The 7,539-nt window shown below is 43.3% G+C and overlaps 1 long non-coding RNA gene across 2 annotated transcripts; it reads right to left on the reverse strand.

Moving 5' to 3' along the window:
* Positions 1-371: 371 nt before the first annotated feature.
* On the reverse strand, positions 372-3,964 carry LOC125532042 (uncharacterized). 2 transcript variants are annotated; one of them, XR_007293695.2, is made up of 5 exons: positions 3,764-3,964; positions 3,286-3,390; positions 2,583-2,702; positions 2,307-2,448; positions 372-1,129 (listed from the first exon to the last, which is right to left on the reverse strand). It is a non-coding gene; the product is annotated as an uncharacterized LOC125532042 (long non-coding RNA). The 2 variants fall into 2 exon arrangements; XR_015602934.1 differs by having other exon boundaries at positions 3,286-3,963.
* Between the last annotated feature and the right edge of the window lie 3,575 nt (positions 3,965-7,539).

The following is a 7,539-nucleotide window of genomic DNA, read 5'->3' on the forward strand; positions in this document are numbered from 1 at the left end:
AAAAACTGTTCATGTTTCAATTTCTTTTCCGGAGTTTCAATTTTTTTTGTTAACAATTTTGGTCGCAAGTTTCAAAAAATGTTTGCATTTCCACATTTTGTTTTGGAATTAAAAAAATGTTCATGTGTGAAAAAAGTGTTCAAGATTTTAAGAAAATGTTCATGTTTTTAAAAAATGTTTCATTTTTAAAATATGTTTACAAATTTGTAAAGTGTTTGCACTTCGCAAAAAATTCTGGTATTTTTTCAAAAATAGTTGATATCGAAATTTAAAAAATACTTGTATCTGCGCTGGTGATTGGTTCTTAGTACTTTTTACTGCTTTATAATCACTAAAGCTCGGTAGGTCAACTGGTTGGAGTGCTATGTTTGTAATAAGACATCCTGCGTTCGATCCCCACAAGTACATATTTTTTTTTGAGCACTGCTTATAATCACTAAAGCTCGGTAGGTCAACTATCCTAAAGACACATTAATTTGATTGTTTTTAGCATGTCATCTGTTTAAAACTCGCATCAGAAAGAATTGATCAGAATAACATCTTCCTTATATCAACATTTGGAAGCATACACACCATTAGCTCCAGCTACCAGGAGTAAACCATGTCCTCCCGGAGGCCATCTTCAGGTGATAATGTCTTGAAACCAGACCAAGCCGCGATCCTCCTCCAAACTTGGCGAGCGAAACAGCTGTTCAGAAGAAGATGCTCCGCCGACTCCTTCTGCGAACCGTACATCGAACAAATCTCGCTTCCTTGCCATCCTCTCCGGATCAGCTTGTCCGCGGGCAGAATCCTCCCAAGCGACAAGGGCCAACATAATTTTTTTACTTTGTTTTCAGCCTTCCAGAAAGTTTGAGAGCAAGTGCCCAAGTATGAGCCCCAGAACATTGCCCTGTAGGTTGAGCGCGCTATATAGATTCCATCCGCTGTCCAACGTGAAGAGACGACACCTTGGCCTGTGTTTGGTATTTGCACCTCTCTGATCAACAACCACAATTTGGTGAATTCGTGAACCAACTCAGTGGTGTTGACCCGACGGAGCACAAAAATCCATTTGTTCCCCTGTAGGGCTGTGCAACCAGAGATATTCTTCCTTTTGACCTTGCAGAACAGGCTAGGTGTGACCTCCCTGCGGACATACCAAAAAGGAATCTAGAGAGTTCAGCATCCATAGCTCTAACACGTACTAATGAGGAACAGTCAAATCCCTCAGCCAAGAGAAATCATTAACCTGAATGTTTTATCTGTAACAACATAATAACATGGTGCTTATATGCAGTTTTGACACGATCATGTTTATGCCCCTAAACATTAGCCAAGTTCATGCACTTCTTATCACATATGAATAGTGGATATTCATTTTTTTTCTTCTGTAGAACTATACATGCGGATTAAAAACATAAGTATGGGGGATCTCTCTTCCTATAGAAGCATATCGCGAGGACACTAAAGAATGATGTGTGCTGGAGGCCCGATCCCCCGTCTTCAAGGCGGATCTCAAGAACAACACGATCGGGGAGCAACACGTTGATGACATGGACACGAAGGAGCTCTGTATTAATGGTCAATTAATTTGCTTGATGGATTCACTTCATTGTAAATTAGGTGCTATACTTTCCAAATAAAAATAAAAATTCAAAAATAAATTGGGAACTACTGGGTGGTAAGGGAAGACTGCAATTCATCCCCTCACTGATTTTCATACAAACTGTGTATCGTCAATTTTTGCACGGAGAAGATTCAATCATGTATGTATACGAACTAATCTGAAAGTTTCCGTGTGCGTCTTAGTATGTCATCTTTTCCAGATCAAATTATCGAGCAAAGCAACACGCTCAGCTTACAGGTAAGTGGGGAGGGAGCTAGGAAGCAAGTCAGGAGAGCAGCTGCACTAAACAGACACTAAATAACAAATTAACACGTGACCATCAGACTCCTGAACATTACATTCCTGAAAAGTGTAGCTCATCAAAAGTACGATATGGATACCGTACGACGTAGTAAGCCTGGATCCCTCATTGAATAATATAATTCTTGCAATAGACTATTTAATATGGGGTCTGCTTATTTACATCAAAAAATTGATAGCATCAATGACTCATCTAGCAAGGATTGATGAGTTAGCAGTTTTTTTTCTTTCAAAAATTCGATGCTACATTAATATCTAATAATGACTTGCATAGAATAGTAGTGCAGGAATGAAAATCAATGGAGGTTGGAAGCCGGTCTACATTCCTACTTGTGTTCGTCAATGAATTGCATCAGGACGTAAACAGAGATTAGCTGCAATAGCATCGGGGTCATACCTATATCGACAGAGGAGCCAGAGTCAGAGAGTCCTACTCCGTGAGCCAGAATCATATATGTGCGCAACGGCAAAGAGGACAACAGCAGCAGCATGGCTTCGAAGCCCTCGAACTGGTGCGACGCAAATCCTGAAGGTGTAGCCTGAGGAAGGACGTAGACAGATTATTTGGACCAGGGGATACCGAGCGGACTTCAATCAAATAGTGAATCAAACAACATGTATTCATCTTCACAGAAATTATCTACTAATTTGGAAAAACTGATTATAAACGCACATGAGTGAGGAACTCTTGCTCAATTGATCTACCAGCTTCAGCATCCTCCTCTGATGCCATCTTCCATCCTTTATTCTCCTCTTTAACAGCTGTTACGTCATCCATCCTGAGACCCTCAACCTGAAGAATGCATCAAGCAAAGTTATGAGTTTCGTACATTAGACAAACTACTATAATGATGGCCTGACTAAATTAAGTTTAGTGTTTTGACAGCAACCCATACACAAAGAATTAAGAAGTTTGTGATTTATTTACAAAGTGGCGACAACACGATTTATATTAACCATAAATAGGAACTTTTTAGGTTTCGATAGGGCACCATTGAGAAGCAAGCTCGACTGCTCGAGTTCGGCAACGACTATTAATAAATTCAAAAAGCAAAGAATACTGCATCACACAAAGTGGTACTGGAACTTATCATCCACGTCTGTCAAACCGAAAATAACATTACCAATTACATATTCTAGAAACATCAGACAAAAAATTATATGATGATACTCATATTTATCAGCCAAACTTCAAATCCAAATCAGTATTCAACATTGTTGGCTATTGTGTAGTAGCATGGTTCGGTTTAGCAGCTTCAGTTCACAGGAAAAAAACTGAATCTCCTTTTGGCTACTCTGTAGTAGCATGGTTCAGTTTAGCCGTTTGACCAAAACAACTTCGAATCAGTATTGCTCAACCAGTTTGAACGACGTACCTAGAGCACGGGCGGACGTAATTTTGGCGAAGTCAGCAGTATGGAGAAATTCCGGCGAGGTTGGCAGAACGGCGAGATTCTGATGACTTTGGCACAACGGCAAGACTGCAATGTCAAGCAATGAAAGGAATAATTGGGCTAGGACTTCAGTCGATAGAGTAGATGTGTATTTGTGAGCACATCGGCCCGTGGAACGGCCAAAAGAGACCCTGTCGGAGTCCCTGCCGAACATCCCATGGCCGCAGCTAGATGTGAAATTTGTGTCCGAGAAAATTATGGGCGTAGGAAGGATTGGATCAATCAAAGAACCAAAATAGCCTCCTCCTTTGTCCCCATTCTGAGCAGTACTGCCGGCAGAATCCTCTATGCTTCTCCCTCGCTCCTCTCTCTCTCTCCCCCCTCCACATCCGCTGCCCGGGACGGAACGGGAGGCGACCCCTCCTCCAAATCTAGATCGCGAGAGGCATCGGGTACAGACCTGCTGTTTCGCTTGGGCGCATCAAGCACTTGGGCTGGTGGGGGCTTGTCACCCTCGCAAGCACGCGGAGGGTCGTTAGTCCACGTAGTTCATCGAAATCGAAGGATGGCTCTATGCCGCCACCGTCGCGAAGCAAGATGCGATCTGCCTCAGCCACGAACCAGAGACAGGGGAGAGATAGGACGACCCGTGGGCCTCGCTTTTATTTGTTGGTGGGATGTTGAACCGTTTTTTGGGCTAGCAAACGTTATTTGTGGACCGCGGATTGAAGAGTGAAAACAGAAGGGACTCGTTTGCAAAATTACCGTGACGGTGAACCCGGAGACTCAATCCGTGCTTTATTATTAGGGAGAGATGTGGTCGTATGCATCGTTCTGATGCAGAGGTCGAGGAGTCCCCCCTTTTCAAAAAAACAAATTAAAATATATATTCTTGTCTTGACCAGATGAGCGTGCAAAATACAATCACCAGGGTGTCAGGTAGGGCCAGAAGACTATTTTAATTTTTTTTAAACTTCGAGACGGCCACATAGCATGGAGCCGACCCCAGCGATTTTAAGCTTACAGGCAAGGTACATGCTATCCTAGACTACTCTACACATGAAACTGCCACACGAGCGTCCGGGCTGCGCTTGGCTCTTCGCCTCTTCGGGAAATTGAACAATGATGGAGTACTACTGCACTGGAGGAGTACTACCGTACGCTTCTGGCCATCTAACACCGATTGAACTGTTGCATGTCCACCGCGTGCGGGAGGGAGAGCGTGTAGCGAAAGCTTCTCCTAGTCTTGCCAGCCACCACACTCATGGGCGAGGGAGGGACGCTCCTGCCTTTGCGTGTATGATAGGTGGGCCCGACAGGTGTGTGGCCAACCTGTCATACAGCCAAAGGCAGGTGCAGTTAAGTCTGCGAGGGAGAGGATAATCAAACTTCTCGTTGATGTACGAGTTGACGCGGCACATCAAAGCACCGCACTCGATATATTTCAATAATTTGCGTGCCGACGCGCCACGAATGCAGCAGAGATGTCCCGCCGCGCCGCGGCGGCCTGGGAAAATTTCTCGCGGGTAGGCGACGACTGTTACAGGCGCATGCAAGCGATCGTCCATAGCCAGATGGATCAGATCTCCGGCTGGGCGAGGTTGCAGGACGACATAAAAGCCTCATTTGAACAGGCTACCGGCGTCATCCGGGAACTAAGGGAGGGTAATGAGAGGCTCCGGGCTGAGCACGACCTGCTGAGGGAGAAGATCGTCCGAAGTGCAGACCAGCAGGAGGAGACCAGTGCCTTGTTGAAGAGGACCGGCGTCATCATCAAGAAACTTATGGACGAGAATGACATGCTCCGCAACGAGCGCCAAAGGCTGGTGGAGGAATCCGTGGATGTTCTCAAGTAGTGTCTTGAGGACACGAAAGAGCTCATCACCGCTCGCTGCGGAGACTAGTTCCCGCGGCCTGCAGCAACACATCAAGAAAGTAGAGATCAGCGAGCCAGATCCTTGTCTTCCTTCTTCTTTTGCCCTTGTGTATTTCAGGCGTAGCCGCATGTGGCTTTTTTAATTATCTTTCTAATTATGTAAGACAATTAATCGTCCTTATCTTTCTGTGGAAGATCAATGTTGCGAGGCTGGAATGAAGAAAACTCTTGCTGTGGCGACCCTGGCGTTGCTGTTCTTCTAGTTGCTACTGGGCTTCCTTCAGTTTCCTGGTTTCTTTTGATGTAATAATCGGTTTAGGATGTGGATTGTGTCGTCGGTTGTGAAATGTTGGGTTCTAGCGCGGATGTTTGGCCTTTGTTGGCCTCTTGGGATGTTGCGATTTCAATCTGGTAGCTTTTAGTCCTTCGTGTTATGCTGGAGTTGTGCTGAACTTCTTGTGAATTGTGGTGATTTTCAGTAATGAAAATCGGAAGGGGCAAGCCCTTCTTTGATCAAAAAAATTAATCGTCCTTATATATTCATCAGTCTTGCTATAAGTCGCAATAGATGCTATATAGGTCCGTCGGATCTTACATCAAGATCCGTGCTTTCAGATTTTCTTTTTTCTCTCTTAAATATCAGTCGAGTGAGACATAGACACGCCATTAAACAGAGGCTCGGGCACCATTAATGGAGACCTTGGGAGAGAGGTGGACGGCAGATGGAGGTCAAAGGGCTCTCCTCCCGATAAGCACGCGCAGGGGTCTGATCGCACGCCTCTCGTACTCAAATAGTAACCTTGCATGGCGCCTCCTAGCTAATAAAAAATGGGGACGCGTGGCGGCACGTAAATGGTACTAGTAAGTAGAACGCCCACGGTTTCAATAATACTTGTGTTTCCAATTGTAACGTGACAGCACTTGTTCCAAAATGACTTTGTTGATTGTTAATGTGTGCGCCTTCGCAAATCGGACTACAAATTTACCATAGCATGTTGGTGCCATGTCATGGCACCAAGCCAAGTTTCATTATTTTCATGCGTGTTTTGGATTTACAGGAATTAAAAAACTAAGTTTCTCAATGTTTCCAACCCAGCCACGACGCCCAGAATTTTGAATTTCATTCCCATTTCTTACATGGAACCTAGAAATTTACCTGAGGACACACATGTGATTTTTCAACCAACTTTGGTGCACTGGAACATGTGCTTGTATTTCAAATTTGAATTATGCACACAAAGGTGACACATTCCCTCCCAGAACCACGAGCCTTCTTGAGAGAAGCTCCGATTTGCAAGAAGCTTATACCAAAATTTGTTCCTATTTGGCCAAATTTTTTTACCACGGCATGGTACTACCATGACATGACACCATGCCAAGTTTCATGATTTTAAAACCAAGTTTCTCAATGTTCTCGGCCGAGCCACGATGCCCAGATGTTTGAATTTTATTCTCATTTTTTGCATGGGACCTACTCCCTCCTTCCATCTATATAGGGCCTAATGTGTTTTTCAAGACAACCTTTGACTATTGACAAGATTAATAGCACATGAGATGTATAGTATGAAAATTATATTATTGGAATCTCCTTTGACATACAAATTTGAAGGTATCACTAGTGCAGAACTGGGCAATAGCACCGGTTCGTAAGGCCCTTTAGTGCCAGTTCGGTAACCGGCACTAAATTGTAGGCACTAAAGCCCCCCCCCTTTAGTACCGGTTCAGCACGAACCGGTGCTAAAGGGCAACCACGTGGCATGAGCCAGCTCCGTGGGCGCGTAGGACATTAGTACCGGTTGGTAACACCAACCGGTACTAAATGTTTGGGTGTGTTTTGGTTTTATTTTTTATTTTTACTTTAATTTTGTGTTTTCAATTTAATTTAGTGATTGGTTTACATTATAATGAGTTGTTATATCATTAGGTGATTAGTTTGACTGGATGAGTGGATCCTAGCTAAGTCATCAAGTATATGTCATATCCATATTATATATACTTGATCACCTACTTAAGTGATCGAGGTAATATGGATATGGCATATACTTGATCACTTAGCTAGAATCCATCCAGTTGAAACTAATATGCAATTTCTTTCATAAATGATATAATAACTCATCATCATCATCATCATATTAATTAATATAAAAACTCTTGCATCATATATATCATCACCAACAGTTTTCATAGCAAAGATATCATCGAGTTCAACATGGTAATGATATTATAAGCATTCATAACACCACAAAAGCAAATCACTCTTTGAGATTAAGTTCAGGACGAAGAACACGGACATGAGAGGACAAGTACTAAGAGCATGAACTAGCTAATTAATCACTCCTGCTACTCTCTCTCAGTTAAAA

This window comes from Triticum urartu, chromosome 5A, assembly GCF_056163025.1.
Source record: "Triticum urartu cultivar PI428250 chromosome 5A, HENAU_Tu73, whole genome shotgun sequence".
Taxonomy (NCBI): Eukaryota; Viridiplantae; Streptophyta; class Magnoliopsida; order Poales; family Poaceae; genus Triticum; species Triticum urartu.